General features: G+C 40.3%; 1 protein-coding gene across 3 annotated transcripts in view; it reads right to left on the bottom strand.

Moving 5' to 3' along the window:
- Nucleotides 1-6,076, bottom strand: part of HTR1E (5-hydroxytryptamine receptor 1E) — a 78,060-nt gene extending 71,984 nt beyond the window's left edge. For all 3 annotated transcript variants that reach the window (XM_029944907.1, XM_029944908.1, XM_029944909.1), the window contains exon 1: nt 5,870-6,076. The gene's annotated coding sequence lies outside the window, so the exon portion shown is untranslated. The remainder of the gene's footprint in view (nt 1-5,869) is intronic.
- Between the last annotated feature and the right edge of the window lie 14,028 nt (nt 6,077-20,104).

Here is a 20,104-nt window from a genome sequence, read left to right as displayed (position 1 = left end):
CTGTTTCCTTCCCTTCCTCCAGTGTGGCTCCCAAGGCAAGGGTGTTCTCTAATCAACCTACTGCACCATAAACCCCATCTTAGACTGGATTTCTCTTAGAGCATGGAGAACCCAACCTGTGACACCCCCAAACACGCTGCACTTCCCAGTGATGCAGAGTGCATACCTCACGGATAGTCTAACTGTGAGTCAGATAGTGTTAGACAACTCTTCCATGAAGTGCTGGAATCGGCTTCTCTACACATTTTGTTAACTAGCTCTGCCCTCCAGAATCAACTAGAACAAGACTAGGCCATCTACATTCTATTTTGCTTATTTCCATTTTTTTGCCAAGAATTCTATCTTGCAGTAAAACAAAGTTTTAGCTGATTCATTATCATCTCCTTCTTTTTTGGTAATCATGAGATAAAATTGAAGGGAAAAGCAAATGATTCATGGGTCAACAGTTCAGGAAACATGAAATAGTTCATGTTTCTTTTTAGGTGACTAACCATCACCATTTGGGGTGTGAGGTATGATTTTTGCAGGAGGAAGGGGCTTGGGGGGAGTCGGGGGAGAAACAAAGTGCTTCATGGCAGAAGCACGGATTTGCAGTCATCTTGAGAAATTCTCTTAATCTTCTGAGATCCAACAAATACGTTTTTGTTCATTCTCTTGTGTTTTCAGGCTTGGTGAAAGGAAACATTATTCATCAAGTTTAGGAAGCTGAGAGTTGTCCTGTGTTCCATACTTTCCTTCACTCTGTATGTCTATTTAATAACTACATTATCATTTCCTTCTTTCACTATAGACCTAATTCACTGTGTTCTTATCCATGTCTACTGCTACTATCTTGGCTCGGGCTCTCACAGCGACTGCCTCCTCCACACTTATTCTCTTCCACTCCGCAAGGCAGTAAGAGTGGGTTCTCTATAACATCAAACTAATTATTTTGGTCAACAGCTTAAAATACCATAATGAAGCATTATCACAGCAAAAACCTGGAAACAACCCAAATGCCCATCACTGGTAGAATGGATAATTAAATTGTGCTACATTCATTCAATGCAATGCTATATAACAACAGTACCAAGCGAACAAGTTAACAGTATAACCATCTGCATGAATGAATCTCATGAATATAACACTAAACCAAACCATAAAAGATATCATTCTGTACAATTTATACAGATATAAAGCTGACTATAATCTATGATGTTGGAATGCAGGTAGTTGCATTTAGGGAGGGTGATGTAATGTTTGGATGGGGATGGGAAGGGTACTTGTATGGTGATGTGTCATTTCTTATCTTGGTGGTGGTTAGTAACATGCATATGTTCACTTTGAGAAAAGTTGCTGAGCTTAACAATTAGGATTTGTATATGTCTCTGTATAACGTTATTTTAATAAATACATTTTAAAATCCTATAATAATTCCCCCAGGTGTATAAGGTAAAGTCCAAATTTATAGGATCCCCTCAATGACTTCTGAAACCTTCTCTCTACATATTTTCTTTGTATATGTTCACCTCATTCGATCTGGATTTTTTGCAGCTCCCTGGAAAAGACAGCAGATCAGATAGTTGGATGGCAAATACAGGTTTTTAATGAAAGAATGTGGGGCTGATAATTGAGGGGCTGATAACACCCTACAGTACTTTTCTGAGGATTAAATAAAAGAATGTACGTGCAGTTCTTGGCACAGTTCATAAAGCATAGCAGACATTCATCATGTTAGCTCCTTCCTCCTCCCCACTCCAACCAGCGCAGATGAATGGACCTATGATAACTCAGAACATTCTTAGGGTATTGTTGCTGAAGTCACTTTTTGAGAGGTATTGCCTATAACTGTCATTTGGTGGAGTTTACTCCCCAAAGACGCTCTGGCTTGTCTCCAAGTCCCACAATTACAAATTTTTACACAAATGTGACTTCCTTGGGCAAGCTGTCCCAACAAAACTCATATTCTAATGTTTAAGCCAGGTTCTTCCCAAATCCCTTGGAAATATCACCACATGCCCATTATCTGGGAAAGGGATAAAGAACAGCTGCAGCTAAGGAACAACATTTCCTGGGGTCTGGTTTTACTTATTTGGGCCCTTTAGGTAGATGGGGTCATTAGAAGAATCTGAGAATTTCAGAATTACAAGCTGTTGCTTCTATTGGTTGCTGTTTTTCAAAATATTATCTTCTTGCTATAAAAATGCTTTCCTTCTCATGCCAGATTTCATAAAGACCTTCCATCTGGTCTGTACCAATAACTAGAATCTTGAGATGCCCATTCCTCTTACAACTTGTAGTTTAAAATGATCCAGATGTAGAGGAATTGAGTTTTATAGCTTTTTCTGAAGGATTTTGTCTTCCTAATCCTACAGCTGCATGTGTTGAGGACTGACCAACAGGAGAGAGCGCTAACAATGAATCTATTACAAGTTTTCCACTGATGATGTTATTTTTCATTTGGCGCATCTGAGGAGAATAAAACTATGGAATAAAAGCATTGAATTCTATTAGGATAAGGACCATAATGAATTAATTAATCTACTGTGGGCAAGACAGAAAAAGAGAAAGAGAAAGAGAGAGAGAAAAATACTAAAAATGTAAAAAAAGATTAGAATCAAACTGTATTATAAATAGAATTCTCAAGGATTTTACCAATTTGTTGTGATATAGGAATGCCAAATTGATTAGCTGATCTTTATAAATCCCAGTTCTTAGTTTCTTAGTTGCAGAATGTGGAAAGGGATACCAAATTATGAAAAGTAGATAGAATACTGATGAAAGTCCTATTCCCAGGAAGATGGACTTTGGTAAATTCACTCACCTGGGTCCTAAACTTTAGGGTCCACAATACTGGTTCTACAGAATGGCTCAGAAAGGAGGGAACGAGGGAGCAGTTAGCCACTCTAAAGGGGTGCAGCCGGATTCCCCCCTTCTCTCCCTTGGTCACCCATTTCCTCCCCCTTCTTCCTTCCTTATTCACCCGTCTGCCCCCTCCTTGTTTATAGAGCATATTCAGTGTTTTCCTGAAGTTAATGTTCATATAATTTCACACATACAAAAATGTGGGAGGTAGAGAGGAAAGGAGCAGATAGCATGAGATGCCCAGATCACCTCTACCCTGATATGGCCTTGATAACATACGGTATGAATAATAAATCCTCATTTGATGGAAATTCACCTCTTGAGCAGCCTCAAGCTTATTTTCTCATGTACATAAGCCTCCAGAAATGAAGAAAATTCTCCCCATATTAAAATATTAGCTTTAGATCTTTTACTTTTAAAGGCTAGCATAGAAATAAAATTCCGAGAAGGACCACAGGCATGAGAAAATGACATGTGCATAAAGGTGAGGTGCAGGGAATCAGCTGCTTGAGCAATGAGAAGATAACCCATCAGGTCAGGGCCTAAGGTTTTCCGTAAAGGGATCTGCTTTCAATCTGAAGCCTTGGAATCTTGGTGTGGTGATGGTGTAACATGTTGATAGACAGGAGCTCAGCCAGTTGGGGACAAGGCGCTGCTGGTAATAATTTCACTTTGCTCTCCAATAATAATCTCATCAGGCAGGAATGGAACAGAGGGCAGTGTCATCGGAGCTCATGGTTTGCCCTAGATTTTGTTTCTTCCTAAATACTATCTTGGAGAAATCCTGACTTGGTTATTTACCTCAAAAGAAAAGAAATTTATTTACATAATTGATGCTGGCCAGGCATTAGTAAGAAGAATTGGGGAGGAAATGTTTTGAATAGATACAGAATGGCTTAACAAAGGTGACATCAGGGTGACTGTCAACGTTTATTGTGGTTTATGTGTCAACATGCTCCAAAGGGAAAGGCGTGTCCAGGAGGACACCTGACCTAGGAGTATGCCCCAAGTCAAGCTACCGGGGGCAGGAGGAGAGAAAATGAAAAGTTGAGTTTACAGTTTGTGATGTTGATTCCTGTGGAATTTTTAACTTCCCAGTTTGTAGATATAGTCAATTTGAATACTTTTTAATATAAAAGTAATCTGTGAAGTCTTCATCCCTGGAAATCTTTACAAAAGGAACAACTACCATCTAAAGGAATATTTAGGCATGCATTTACCAAGACTCTGAGAACCACAGTTTTGTCTACATTTTTTGAGCTCCTTTCCAGTTCCATCATTATAAGTCTCAATTTATACAGAGATCTGTAGCAATCCCTGGGTTTCAAAAGCCCGTATCAGGTGATGATGACATAATAGTTAAGTTCTATCAACAATGATGAGTCAAGATGTGAATGAGTTTCTCTGTATAGATCTCTAGTGATGAAATAGCTGGGCAGAAGCACTTCTCCCACTTCCAGGCAGCAAAATGGTTAGTTGTGGAGGTGCTGTGCAATTTCAGAAAAAAGCAACGCACTTTGCTTTAAACATGGTATAGAAAATGAGCTGAGTCCCACTTGGGAGGCGAGCTTCATTTTCACAGGTCTGTGGTCTAGGGGCTAACGTTCTGAAGAGAGGAGAAAGGCAGGCAGGCATGTGTTCTGCACTTGCTAAGAGGGCCTCTAACCCCTCTGCTCATTTATTTGTTGAAGACGGGGTCATCTCATTTAATTCAGCAGGAATACAAGTGCACCAGCAAGTGCAGAAAGGCTGGCTCATAATTTCCTCTTTGTATTTCAAATCTTTATTTCAAAGGTATTGCAAATATGGTCCCTAAGGAAGAAGCTGCATGAAGAGCCAGATGCAGGCCCCTACTTCCTGCTCCATAAACAGGGTTAAGTCAGAGAAGTCCACCCTTGCTGTTTAAGGTCATGCACATTATGTCCAAGTGTGTAACCATGGAAAAATGTATTCCTGGTAATATCAAGTTCAGAACAGGAACATGCGCTGCTGGAGCTTGGGGTAAAAGAAGAGTGGGAGGAGAGCCCTGATATATTTGAGAAAAACACCCCTCCCCCAACTTATTTGACCATCAATTATTCCCGCCTGGACTCAGAGAGATTTGGTGCAGGAGGCAGGGAAGGACAGTGAGGAAGGTTAGAAAGCATCATCCAGGGATGCTGACACCCTCTGCCTCATCCTTGTAACTCAAGGACAAGCAGGGTTGAGATGAATGCAAGGTCCTATACAAAACTGGACACAGGTTTTTAAAAAAATCATGAAAAAATCAGAAGTATATATATATATATATATTAACAATGCAAAACCATGTATCATTCTGCGATAGGAGCAAGAACCACTTCCATTTAGCCTGGATTCCCTTTCATGTTCATTACGCAGGGGGCCAGTCTCTCACCTTGCAGTATTGGGTTTGCAAATAGCCAAAGACTAAACTTCCAGTCTTAACTTGCACTTTCACGGTTTATTTTGTAATTTAAGAAAATGAGTCAACCCCATCATCTCCCCATCTGGGGATTTTCTTTATCAGGCTAAGCACCTCATTATTTTCTGAGGGCTGGAGCAACCGTAAGGTCCTTTCCAATCAAGGGTTTTTCAACCCGCGTTGGCTTTAAAATCACCTCGTCCTCCAGCGGTCGTCGCCGCACACCCATCTCCGCGTGATTCCCACTCAAGTTTTTTTCCTCCTAGCACCCCTCCCACATTCATTTCATCTTTAAGCCGCCTCAAATCTTTTTGCAAGGGAAGCAAGATAAAATTCTTAAACCACAATTAAACACAATGTCGACACACAGCTTCACACATTTGGGGATTGTCTAACCTAGAAATGCGTTCCTTACGAAGAGGTCTAGGGGGAAGGCACAGTGCCCAGGCGACCCCAGTAATCTGCCCCCCACCCTGTGCTCCAACCTGTCTGCCTTCGCGCCTGAGAGGGGGCAAAAATCGCTCAATCAGCGCTTGAGCCCCTTGTCTGAGGAGGGGTTGAGCAGGGAGGCGGAGGTGGTCCCCGCAGGCGCGCGCCCCTCACCTTGTGGACCGTGCGTGCAGCCGCGTCGCACTAGGCAACCTGGGGCGTCCCGCTGGCTCCCGAAGTCGCACTCCGAACGCGCTCCGTTCTCTCCTGAGCTTTAGCAAAGCACAGCTTCTCTCAACACCCAGTTCTGGGGCACGCTGCGTCCAGGGGCGCTGGGCCCTCGAGCGTCCTTTGCCAGCGCCCGTGCCCCCTGGCTGCGGCGAGAAGGAGCAGGAGCGCGCTGCGCTGGGCAGCCCCGTGGGGCTGCAGGCGGCGGGCGCTGAGCTTTGCGAAGTCTGGGCGCCGGGACTGGAAGAGGAGGCGTGAGCGAGAGCTGGCAGGAGGAGGTGGAGGAGGAGGAGCAGGAGCAGGAACAGGAACCGGAGCAGGGGGCAGTTTACTAAATCACCCTGCAGGTTGCTGGCGTGCAGGACACCACTGAGCAGGGAAGGGGTGGGTGGGATGAGAAGGTGAGCCGGGGTGCAATGAGGGTGGTGGCAGTGGAGGAGAACTTGGAGGTCGGCGCTCTGAGGTGCTTCAGGTCTTGCTTAGGCTGTGAAGGAGAAATTCTGGAGCTGATGGCTCCCTCAGGGCTCCCGGTTGCAAACGCTAGAGGGCAGCGCTGTCCACACTATAAACCTGGCCTACAGGGTGGGTGGTGTGGACGAGGGTCTCACCTGAGTGCTTCCTTGGCGGAGGCCCAGGCAGAGAAGTGTCCAGGTGGTGCAAGGAAAAGGCAGACTCCATACTCTTATTCTGTGGCCAGCTTGGGTTGGGGAGACAGGGAATATAGTAGCTGACAGGTTTGGACTTTGCGTCTCTGTGGCTCCTCCAGGCAAACACTCTGGAAGTGAATTACTCCTTTTTCCTCAAGGGGAAAATTACAGTCAACATCCACAGGGTGCTTTAAAGAGAGGAGTGGGAAGAGGAGGGTGAGGAAGAAGTAGGGGAACATTGGGGGTGGGGAAAAGTGGAAAGGGAAAGAGAGATGGGGAAAGCAGAGGAGGAAAAGAGAAAGGGAGGTGTTGGAGCTGATATTTCAGTCTGGAAAGGTCTCTTGCTCTTCCCAGTGTTCCAGGGGTATCACCTGCTGCGAGGCCAGAGGAGTTAACTTGTGAGGGACTTTATAGAATCCGCAGTGCTGAAGGAAGTGTACTGAGGGCTTTGGTTACTTCCCCGGAAGGAATTTGAGTAGCTCCGAAAACTTGAAGCTTTATATAGATTGATTCCCTGATATTTTGGGAGAAAAAAAATCAGATTATTTGAACTACAATCCTGACAGATGAAACAAGAGATATGGGGAGTTATAAAATGGAATAGCATGTCTTTTTTTTAAAGACGTTTTTATTTTTTTTTCCAATTTTTTATTTAAATTCTAGTTAGTTAACATATAGTGTAATATCAGTTTCAAGAGTAGAAGTTAGTGATTCATCACTTACATACAGTATCCCATGCTCATCCTGGCAAGTGTCCATCCTGGCAAGTGTCCTCCTATTTAATGCCCATCCCCCCCGCCCCCATGAACCTTCAGTTTGTTTTCTATTGTTAAGAGTCCCTTGTGGTTTGCTTCCCTCTCTCTTTTTTTCTCTTATTCATATGCTTTGCTTCCTAAATTCCACATATGGGTGAAATCATATGGTATTTGTCTTTCTCTGACTGTCTTATTTCGCTTAATACACTCTAGTTCTATCCATGTCATTGCAAATGGCAAGATGTCATTCTTTTTGATGCCTGAGTAATATTCTGTTATAGATATTATATATAGATATCATATATATATACATATGAAAGATTATATATACAATATAATCTTCTTTATTCATCAGTTGACAGACACTTGGGCTCTTTCCATAGTTTGGCCATTGTTGATAATGCTGTGGAATAGCAAATCTTATGCAAACTACACAATTTATAGTCAGCCTGATAGAAGATGAAAGGACTTTGCAACCTCTGTAGACAACCCATGTAGTTGCCCAAAATGCCTGCCTCCACACTTGCCTTTCTAGTATATGGCTTTATGGCTGAATTGAGCAGGCTTTATTGGTTTGGTTTAATTTTTGGTATCTTGGCTTTTCTAAAACAAATGAAACCCTTCTTCTTCAATTCAGAAAGCAAGCATGCACGACTTTCTTCCTGCTTTCTGAAGTGCCTCTCATTCAGCAGGAACTGGGTGATGGCGTGAAGGAGAATTTCACTAAACAAGAGAAAGGAAGGTTGGTAAACTATAGTCTTGAACTGTGATTTGTTTCTGTTAATCCTATTACACTAAAAGAAAAGGCCAAGTAGACTAGAGCAAAACAGGAACATGGGATGGAGGGATGTTTTCCCAGCAAAGAAAGTTGGTGCTTCCAAGTCATCAGTTTGAAATGTGTTAGATGATAGAACTCTTATGTAAAGACAAGCAGAACAAGAATCTTTCTTCATTTTAATAAAAAAAAAACCCTCATAGAATCAAAGCTTTTTGGATAACCCAGGAGTAAATGAAGATATGGTCCTACTCTGGAGTCCTTCCAAAAGATGAATAGAGTTTGAGTTCATTTTGGTCTTTTTAAAAAGGAAACTAGCTTACTTATTCTTTGGCTGTTACAGTGTAAGCAACTATGGAACATATACATTTGGAAACTCTCCTGAACATACTTCAGCATACCCTGGCTTTGGCAGATTTTAGTTTCATGAAGTTCATGGTTATTTTCAAGCTATTCACTAATTTCTAGGATATATTTTACCAGTTGTAATGAATTAGGAGCTGATAATTTAGTTTATGGATTGCCCATTTGAATTTCCATGGGACTCTGAGAGTCCTTTAAGACTGTAGGTATATGTAAATTAAATGCAGATTTCATAATGGAGAATTTATTGTCAGTTAAAAAAACATAAGGATATTGAGCGGAGCCTTGGGCAGGGGGCATAACAAATTTATCAATTTGCAGTGGGAATTAAAAAGTCATTATGAAGGAAAATTAATTAAGCACATTCATTCAAAAATATTGATAAATACCTACCGTTTACCATGCATAAGCCAACTTCTAGGGATACAATAAAGAAGGTAAAGTTTCTTCTTTCACGGGTCATAAAATGTAGTGAGAAGACCGATTCACAAACTAACAAATCCAATCCTAAGTAATAGTTGGGGAAGGGGAAAGTACAGAGTTCTGTGGAACCACAAAGAAGGGCATTCTAATCTCACCTTGAGGATCAGGGAATACCACCTGGAGGTGGGGGTGGTAGATGTGTGTGTATAGGAGAGAGGGTGGTTGGTAGTGGTGAAGAGTGGGGAAAATGATGAACAATAGCTTGTCTCCATCCCCAAGGCACATCCTAATCCCAATTGTTAGCTTTCTGCTTGGATGCTGGAGACTTATTTAAATATATGAGGAAGCAAGCATGCACATGATGCATTTTCCTCATAGGAATTAGACAAGAAGATTCTTAAGGTAGAAACTATGTATGACTTTTTCATGTCACCAGTACAAAGTCAAGACTATGGTAGGCATTTGTCTGTAATTTCCTTCCTTCACTGTGGAAATGGGAATAAAACGGGAAAAGGGGGAGCTCATGCCTACTGAGCTCCCCAAATCCTAAGTTCTCTCCATATGTTATCTCACCAGACAGTCCCCACAGCCCTGTGATATAGTTCTTATCTCTTTTACTGTTGCTTTTAAAGAATGAATTTCAAGAGGTACCTGGGTGGCTCAGTCAGTTAAGTGTCCAACTTTGGCTCAGGTTATAATCTAATGGTTTTTGAGTTCAAGCCCTGCCTGGGGACTGCTTTGGATCTATATCTGCCTCTCTCTCAGCCTCTCCCTCACTCATACTCTGTCTCTCTTTCTCTCAAAAATAAATAAACACTAAAGAATGAACTTCAAATTGCATTCTCTGTCCATGGTGTGACAAAGATCAGAGGGAGAAGATGAAACATTTATTGGTAGCTTTTTGCACTAGTCAGCTGTTAGTAGTTATGCTGTGGGATCAAAGCATAACCCCAAAAGATATACAGCAAAGTGTATATCTTGTCCACAGTAAATATTGGCCATAGATTGGCTGCAGGTCTTCTCCACATGTTCATTAGGAGACCTAGGCTGATGGGATCCGACCATTTTTAGGCAGAGGGAAGAATAATGGTAGAACATCCCAATGGCTTTTAAAGCTTTTATTTAATTACAGGATAACTTTTCCATTTGCTAAAATGAGTCATATGGCTGAGTATACTTTCTCCAATGAGGAATACCAGGAGAGGGTCTATAGAGATGGGCCTGGTAGTGAAAAAATATTGTGGACAAATTGTTCAATTGACAACAGTTTCCAGTGATGCTTTTGTGCAAAGGTATTTTCTCTTTAATATTTATTTGTTGACTCTATTTGCTAATGGTGTTCATCAACCTCAGGCTATAGAGAATAAAATAATGAATCTAGGTTGATTAACTTAATTGATTAGAATATGTCATCAGTGTCCAAACTTTATAGGCACAGTTGGCCTTGTACTAACAAAAAGCTTTATTCTCTAGTCATACCCTGTCTATTTCTCCATGTTGGACACATTACTATTTGTTCCCATCAGGAAATAAGTAAGGCAGATTAGGTGGATTAGGATAAACCTATCATGGAACTAAACTTCAGCCTCTAGTGGTATTGGCATGGCTCATGATCAATATGCTTCTGCACTGAGGGTGATCATGAGAAGCCAGCTCACTCAGTGAAGAGTAGAAATAACACATTTTCAATAAATATTTCTTAAGTACCTCCAGCCTAGAAATTTGAAAGACATATACTTGGTCCCTGCCCTCAAGGAACTTCAAAGCCAAGACAGGAGGAGACACTTACTTGAAGTACTACATGAAACAGCTGAAGGAGCAGAGAAGCTTCTGTGAAGGGATTGGGGCTAAGCTGAGTTTGGAAAGCCTGTGTAGAGTAGGACTAGGTTCTCTCAGTGTATGGCTAATCTTTCTACTTCAGTGACTAGCTTTCTGCCCTCAGGGAAAAGGAGGGGATCAGAGGTAAATACTTTGCCTAAGGACATACATGTGGCTGAGCTGAGATTTGAACCCAGGACTGGCTCTAAAGATATTGCAGTGTGTTCCAGAGATGGGCTGATGGAGTACTGAGGAGAGGGAAAGAGAGCTTGGTTATGGGAATCAGTTGGCTGTGGGACTCAGGCTCACCAAAGCAGACAATTCCTGTGGCAATATTTCGCAGTGAGGGCACGTGTGTGTGTGCATGTGTGTGTGCGTGTGCATGTGTGTGTGTGCGTGTGTGTGTGTGTGGTGGTTGCGGGAGTGGGATGGACCCATCATAGAATGCCTTAAGATATGTTTATTATGATTTATTTTTATTAGTAATAATACTTGGCATAAAGATTTACAACTTTCAAAGCACTTTCACTGTCTTCACAAAAACCCAATAATGTCAAATCATTTTTAAAAAAGAAACAGAGTTTATAATATCGCCTATGAGGTGACAATAATTTCTTAACTTTATATATACTTACTTATTTTTAAAGCTTTATTGAGGTGTAACTCATATAACGTAACATTTGTCTGTCTTGAGTAGAAGCTCATTGGTTTGTTGAATGTGCAGAATGTGCAGCCATCATCACAACCCAACTGTAGAACATCTCTATTCCCTAAAAAGTTCCCTCATGCTTGTTTATAGTCAATTTCCCTGCTCCCACCTCCTGTCCTAGGCAACTGCTGTTCTGCTTTCTGTCTTTATAACTATGCAGATCAGTGCATATAAATATGCAATATTATGGGTCTGGTTTCCTTTACCTAGCAAAATGTCTTTGGGTTCATCCGTATGAAGCATGTACTCCTAGTTCCTCTTTTCCAGTTGCTGGGATTGTTTTGCACGATATGGAGAGGTGGCACTTTTTCTTCCTCATCTTGTCACCAGTTGCTGAGCATTTGTATAATTCCCTAACTTTAAATAGCACTTTTACATTTACAAATCACTTTGGCTTATATTATCTTAATTGACACTCACGAATCAGGGGAGAAGTCAAAGCAGGTTGCTGTTCTCATTTTATCGTGACAGTAGGGATGGTAATAGTAGCTGACATTTGTGGAGCTCTTACTATGTGCAGTGCTACTCGAAACACATTATGTATATTAACTCATTTAATCTTTGCAACAACCTTATACAGAGCTACTATTATCCTCATCTTTTAGATTGGTAGACTGGTTCAAAGGAGTTAAGTAACATTGCCAAATTTTTGTAGCCAATAAGTAGCAGAACAGGTTAAAACCTGGCAGTTTGGTACCAGCAGTAAGGCCTAGATTAGTTATTTAAGGCCATTGCTGGTGCACAGAAGTATACTCCCAATATAGATAGATTTGGTATAAACTTATTTATCAGATACCCAAGAACTTTAGAGAAATATGATACCTTAGGCTTTAATATACAGTATACTTTTATTTGTATAGATCAAGATATGGGCCATGAAAGGAAAAATATGTATGACCTTTTCCAAAGTCACACATCTGGTCAGAGGCAGGGCCTGGATTAGATCCCAGGTTTCTTGACTCCAAAGTTGCTACTTTTGTCACTAGCATTCTCCCTAGAGATTGATACAAAGCCTGACGTGATGGGAGACAGAAAAGGAGTGAGCTTGTATTGAGGATACTGAAACCGCAAGTAAAAACATGAAGGAATCATAATTGCTTTTCTCTGAGTTTGAGGTGCAAAGATTGCATTACTGAGGTCCCCAAACCTACTTTAGTTCCAGCAAATTCTTGAGTTTGCACATGACTGGGCCAGCATGGGAATTCCATGTGTGCCATTTGTCTACACAGAGAGAATTGACCATGGTCCTTTCAGAAAGGGTTGGTATTAAAAAAGATTTTTAGAGGTGACTCTTGATTTTGATTAAGGTCATGATCTTAGGGTCATGGGATCAAGCCCTGCATTGGGCTCCAAGCTGAGCATGAGCCTGCATGGGATTCTCTCTCCCTCTCCCTCTCTCTCTCTCTCTCTCTTTCTCTCTCTCTCTCTCTCTCTCTCTCTCTCTCTCTCTCTCTCTCTCTCTCTCTCTCTCTCTCTCTCTCTCTCTCTCTCTCTCTCTCTCTCCCTCTCTCTTCACCTCTCACCTATTTGTACATGTGCTTTCTCTCTCTCCCTCTAAAAAAGAGTTTTTAAAGTTAGTTACTTCAGGCCCTGGAAATTATTAACAATAATTACTTCCCAAAGCGAGTCCTTGGAAGGAAAGTTAATTGAGTTTCTCACAAGAGCTTGTCTCAAAATTTCAGCTCCTGAACTTTAGACATTGTTATGGTAGTGCCAGTTGTGGAATATTCTGATATTTTACCTTTCCCTGAGTGGATTTTCAACTCATTCCTTTCTTCTTGCGTTGTGAATGACAGTCCCTGATGTTATAGCTTAAGTTGTCCTTCATGTGGAAGATGGTTCAGGCCTTCCCGTCACGGCCATATTCTTCTTCATGGCCATGTTGCATGGTGAAGGAAAGACTGTTCTTCCCCCAGTACTGTTGGGGAGATAAAAGATGCAGAGCTGACTCCCTCCAGGTGCTGGGTTCTCTCTTCATTGTAGCTTCATAGCTTCATCAGACTCTGTTTTACATTACAGACTCTCGAGGCACAATGTCAAAGCTTGGTTTTTACCTCTCCATCTTCTTTTCTTACTCAAAGCAGGCCTATTCAGAGATTTGAGCTATTCACAGAAATGATTTTTCCCCTAATAGCCCTAATGGGGAAGAGCTACAGCATTTAATAGTGGAGGCAGAACTTAAAATGATCTGGAAGGAATAATGATCACAAGTGAGCAAGTTTTGGAAAAGTCCTATTCTGAGCAGGGGCATGCTTTACAATAGCTAATGTGTTAAATTCATTTGAATCATAAGATAAGGTATTGAGAGAATAAAATAGTACAGTGTGACTGGCCCTGGGGTGTGTGTTTACGGGTCAGGGCTGAGGTAATGCTGTGGAGATTAAGTTTGAAAGGAAGAGGAACCCTGCCAGTCATTCTCACTAGTATGAAGGACCTGAATCTGGATTGTATCACAGCAGGGCAAGACGGCAAGCAAGGGAAACCAGAGCTATTGCAATAATTGTGTGTGAAATTGTACGTTTCAAAAATAAAACAGAGGTTATTCATAATATAGAAGTAGAAAAGTATTTAATACAGACTTAACAAGGCAAAATCAATAGGATTTGGTGACCAACTAGAGAGGAGTGACAGGAGGGAAAAGGAACGTTGGAATTTCACTTCTTTCTAGGCCGGGAGACAAGAAATGCAAAGGTGAAAAAGAAAGTAAATAGATGAGTCCAGAGGGCCATTTTGAATATAAGATTCTAGAAATTTTTACCAGACCTCTTAAGCAGATAGAATTGATTTGGTGGCTTCCTTAGGTTTTTGTTCTGCTTTTGTGCATACCATATAATTGTTGGGCCAGAAAATGGTAGGGTTTCTTGTTCTTTATCAGAAATTCCTAAATACAGATTCTAAATTAACACTGATTAATTTAAAATCATTTTACTACTAAGAGAATGGTGGGTAAAGGATAGGCAGGTTTGAAGAGAGGAAAGAAAACATGAGAGAATCTTTTTAATTATAGTTTATTGTCAAGTTGGTTTCCATATAACACCCAATGCTCATTCCAACAAGTGCCCTCCTCCATGCCCATAACCCATTTTCCCCTCTCCCCCACCCCTTACCAATTCTCAGTTTGTTCTCAGTATTTAAGAGTCTCTTATGGTTTGTCTCCTTTTCAACTATTTTTTCCCCTTTCCTTCCCCTATGGTCCTCTGTTAAGTTTCTCCTGTCCCACATATGAGTGAAAACATATAGTATGAGAGAAGGGAATTTCACTCATTGACTCTATCCTTTCTGATATGCTTCACTGATCAGTGGTTTCTAAATCTGGCAATGCATCAGAACCATCTGGAGAAGATAAAACCAAGACCAATAAAACCTAGACCCTGCCCTAGACCTACTGGATTTAAAATCTCTCAGACTGTGGCCTGGTGGCCCGGTGGTCCAGGAATCTGTGTTTTCAAAGACTTCCTGAAATTATTCCTTAATATGTTAAAAAGAAAACCAAAATGTTGCTGAAGACTCAGATACAATGTATTTTCAAAATAGTAGTTTTGCCTTAGATTATCTGGCTTTCTCTAACTGTTCACATTGTGCAGCCCTTCTTTTACCCTGCCAGATATTTAATGGTTGTCTTGGTCTGCTCAGGCTGCCATAACAAAATAACATGGACTGGGTGGCTTTAAAAAACAAATTTATTTTCTTGTGGTTCTGGAGACTGTAAAGTCCAAGATCAAGATTCTAGCGGGATTCTGTTTCTGGTGAGACTTTCTCTCTGGCTTGCAGATGGTTGTGTTTCTCTGCCCTCACATGACAGAGAGAGAGAGAGAGAAAGACGGTGAGACGCAGAGACAGAGACGGTTGGATTGAGAGAGGGAGGCAGGCACACACACACACACACACACACACACACACAGAGAGAGAGAAAGAGACATAGATATCTGATGTTTCTTCCCTTTCATAAGGTCACAAGTCCTATTGGATCAAAGCTCCACTGCCGGGAGCCAAGAAGGGGTTAAAGAACTCTGGTGGAAAAACTGAGGCAGAACTGACTAACTTTGTTAAATGTCACAGCAAGATAAGCAGCAGTAAATAGCTGTAAGTTCCTGAAGAGTCATAGATAGCTATTGGCTCCAGGAACTAGGATTACCTTCAGTTAATGTGTGACAGGTCCCTGGTACCGTGTGCCTTCCCCCACGTTCTTTCCCCCTTCCCCACATTTTTCTTACCCCCTGGTTGTGTATATAATCAGCCTCTTTAAATAAACGTTAGAGCTTGATCAGACCTCCTGTCTTGCTCTCCTTCTTTGTGTCTCTTGTCCCATCCATTCACCGGTTCCCTCCTCCAGGTTCCCCATTGAATGACCCCGCGGGCCAGGGCACTCCACCCTTATAATTTCATTGAATGTTAATTACCTCTGTCAAGGTCCTATCCCCAATACAGTCACAGGAGGGGTTATAGTTTCAACATACAAATTTTAGGGGAACATAGTTCAGTCCATAGGAGTGGTCTATGAAGCCAGCCTCAGTGTTTCAAGTGAACTTATCAACAATAAGATACACATAAACATGGAGGGTCTTTCTAGCTTCTCTTCAATATAGTTATTAATACTTTACCTCCTTCCTTACCACTGTTTTAAAATTTACAAAGTAGACATTAAAAAAAATATTTGATATCAAGAAACAAATTCTTTAAAAGCATCAAGGTCACTAAAAACAATAAGATACCTAGGAATAAACCTAACTACAGAGGTTAAAAGATCTATACTCTAAAAACTCATAGAACATTTATGAAAGAAATTAAAGATGACACAAAGAAATGGAAAAACATCCCATGCTCATGGATTAGAAGAACAAATATTGTTAAAATATCTATGCTACCCAAACCAATCTACACATTTAATGCAACCTCTATCAAAATATCACCAGCAATTTTTTTTTCAGAGTTAGGACAAATAATTCTAAAATCTGTATGGAACCACAAAAGACTCCAAAAAGCCAAAGCAATCCTGAAAAAGAAAAAACTTAGAACCATCACAATTCTGGATTTCAAGGTATATTACAAAGCTGTAGTCATCAAGACAATATGGTACTGGCACAAAAACAGACATTTAGATCAATGGAACAGAATAGAAAACCCAGAAATAGACCCCCAACTATATGGTCAACTCATTTTTGGCAAAGCACAAAAGACTAATGGAAAAAAGAGAGTCTCCAACAAACGGTGTTGGGAAAGCTGGATGGCAACATGCAGAAGAATGAACCTGGACCACTTTCTTACACCATACACAAAAATAAACTCAAAATGGATGGAATACATAAATATGAGATGAGAAACCATCAAAATTTTAGAGGAGAAAACAGGCAGCAACCTCTTTGACCTCAGGTGCAAGAACTTCTTACTAGACACATCACCAAAGGCAAGGGAAACAAAAGCAAAATAAACTATTGGGACTTTATCAAGATAAAAATCTTCTTCACAGTGAAGGAAACAATCAACAAAACTAAAAGGCAGCCTATGGATTGGGAGAAGACATTTACAAACAACATAATCTGATAAAGTGTTAGTATCCAAAGTCTATAAAGAATTTATCAAACTCAATGGCCAAAAAAACAAATAACCCAGTTAAGAAATGGCCAGAGGACATGAATAGACATTTTTCCAAAAAAGACATCCAGATGGACAGTGGACACATGAAAAGATGCCCAACATCACTCATCATCAGGGAAATACAAATAAAAATCATGATGAGATATCATCTTACACCTATCAGAATAGCTAAAATTAACAAAACAAGAAACAATAGGTGTTGGTCAGGATGCAGAAGAGGGGAACCTTCTTGTACTGTTGGTGGGAATGCAAACAGATGCAGCCACTATTTCAAAAAAATTAAAACTAGAACTACTTTATGACCCAGCAATCGTACTACTAGGTATTTACTCAAAGGATACAAAAATATAGATTCAAAGGGGTACCTGCACCCAAATGTTTAGAGCAGCATTATCAGCAATAGCAAAACTATGGATAGATCTGATCAACTGATGAATGGATAAAGAAGATGTGGTATATATACACAATGGAATATTACCCAGCGATCAAAAAGAATAAAATCTTGCCATTTGCAATGACATGGATGGAGTTAGAGTGTATTATTCTAAGCAAAGTAAGTCAGTCACAGAAAGACAAATACCATATGATTTCAGTCATATGTGGAGTTTAAGAAATAAAACAGATGAACAAATGGCAAGGGTGGAAAAAGAGAAGAGTTGGAATCAAACCCTAAGGGACTCTTGATGGTAGAAAATAAACAATGGCTTGACAGATGAAGAGAGGTGGGTGGGGGGTGGGCTAGGTGGGCAGTGAGCACTAAGGAGGGCGCTTGTGTTGAGTACTGGGTGTTGTATGCAAGTGATGAATCACCGAATTCTACTCCTAAATCCAATATTCCCTGTGTGTTAACTAACTAGAATTTAAATTTAAAAAAACCTAAAAAGCAAAAAAGTAAAAAATAAAACTAAAAAGCATGAAAGTGAAACAAGCAGTTGTTTGGTAAGATATAACAGGGTGATCCTAGCAGTCCAGAATAGTAGGGTTACTCTTGATTCTTGAACCACTTGTACAGAATTATAGACTTTTATAATTTAAGGATTAAAACAATCATTTTGTAATTCAGGTAAAAATAGTTTGCTAATATACATTTGGCAGGGTTGTGGCAGAACCAAGATCCAAATCCAAGTTTTCTGAGACAAATTGTTTTTTCCCAGTCCAGCTTGACTCCTATTTCTTGCCATTGTTTTTTTATTTAAAAATTTTTTATGGTTTTTATTTATTTTTGAGAGACAGAGACAGTGAGAGCAGGGTAGGGTCAGAGAGAGAGGGAGACACAGAATCCAAAGCAGGCTCCAGGCTCTGAGCTAGCCATTAGCACAGAGCCCAACGCGGGGCTTGAACCCGCGAACCGTGAGATCATGACCTGAGCCGAAGCCGGATGCTTAACCAACTGAGCCACCCAGACGCTCTTCCTGCCATTGTTTTAATACAATATTGTTATATTAATTTTGTGGAATATTGTGACAAAGTACCAGAAACTATATGGCTTAAGACAACAGAAATTTATTCTCTCACAGTTTTGGGAGGTGGAAGTTCAAAATCAAAATTTTGGCAGGGTGATGCTCCAGCTGAGACTCTGGTAGAATCAATCCTTCCTTGCCTCTTCCAGCTTCTGGTGATGGCTAGCAATCCTTGATGTTCCTTGGCTTCCAGCTGTATCCGTCCAAACTCTGTCTCCCTTGTCACATGGTTTTCTTGCTGTGTCTGTCCTCACATGACATTTTCCTCTTCCTATAAGATCAGTCATATTGGAGAAGGGCACACTCCAATGACTTCATCTTAACTGAATTATATCTGCAAAGATCCTATTTCTGAATGAGACCACATTCACAGGGACAAGAGACTGGACCTCAACATATTTTTGGCGGGGGGGGGGGAACAATTCAACATAATATCTGGTAACCCAGGAAGAGCTCCTGGATTTCTGTACCAGATAATCACCTTTGTCTCCACATTAATATAGTATGCTATCTCACTGAGGAGATTGTTCTATAATTTAGAGAACATTATTAATTTAAATGAACCTTTAAACTGATGGCTATGCATTCCTTTTAGGAATAGAAAGTATAATTTTGTGGAGGAAAAAAGATAATCAGAACTCTCAGTGCCTGAATTCAGGAAGTTTTTCATGTAACTACAGGAACACAAACTCTGGAGTTTGTGGAGTTAATTTTTTTTCTCAGTATAACCATGGACATTGATCTTGATGGTACCATTGATAGTAGATTTCTTCCTTATTTTTAAAGCTTTTATCAAGTCTCTGCAGTGTGCAAGGATTTCAACAGAACAAATAGAAAGCTGTCTACCTTCAAATGACACCCTTACTTTCCCTCCAGAAGGAAGCACCAACAAAAACTATCTTTGACCTTGGCAAGACATAATTTAAAAGATGTTTGTACCAAATAGGAGACGGGTAAAAATATAAACAGAGACACAGAGAGAGAAAGAAAGATAATCTCTAACAAATAGTAATACTCTTCTTGCATTCATGTTAGGATAATTTATTCTGTTGCTTAGAGAGACATTGATAATATTTTTTTTATCTCATTATTTTTTAATACTCTTTTTACCTTTGAATCCATTTTTGTTTCTAGCACCTTCTTAAAGCCAGGTATGATGTTCTTTCTCTGAGACCCAGCTTCAAGAACTGGTAGATCAAATTTACAATCTGGAGGCTGAGATGACCATCCAGATTTTGGTATAATGGTTGTTCACTAAGTCATCTGAGATTATACTATGTTTCAGGATTGCATTGTCTAAAGTTCAGAAAAATCATAGTGCACTTCAGAGTGAAGTGACACAGTCTATTGGACATAAATGAGATCAAAAGACATCGTTTTATATTCTATATTGATTAAGGTTTATAGAGAGTACTATACAAATTGATGCAAAAATTCAAGATGGTTTAGTAAGCTTAGGAGAGCTCCTGTCTGTATTTGGTTAGGCATTGCCAACACATTCATAAACAGTCAGTTCACATTGTATTTGAACAGATTTTAATGCAGATGGTGGATGAATCACAAATCTGACTTACGTTGCTCCAAGATGTATTCTAATGCTGACCTACTATGGAGTAATGATGGAGAGAAAAAAGGC

The sequence above is a fragment of the Suricata suricatta genome, chromosome 7 (assembly GCF_006229205.1).
Source record: "Suricata suricatta isolate VVHF042 chromosome 7, meerkat_22Aug2017_6uvM2_HiC, whole genome shotgun sequence".
NCBI classification, from domain to species: Eukaryota; Metazoa; Chordata; class Mammalia; order Carnivora; family Herpestidae; genus Suricata; species Suricata suricatta.
The sequence above is the reverse complement of the archived record's forward strand: the minus strand, read 5'-3'. Positions and strand labels throughout refer to the sequence as shown.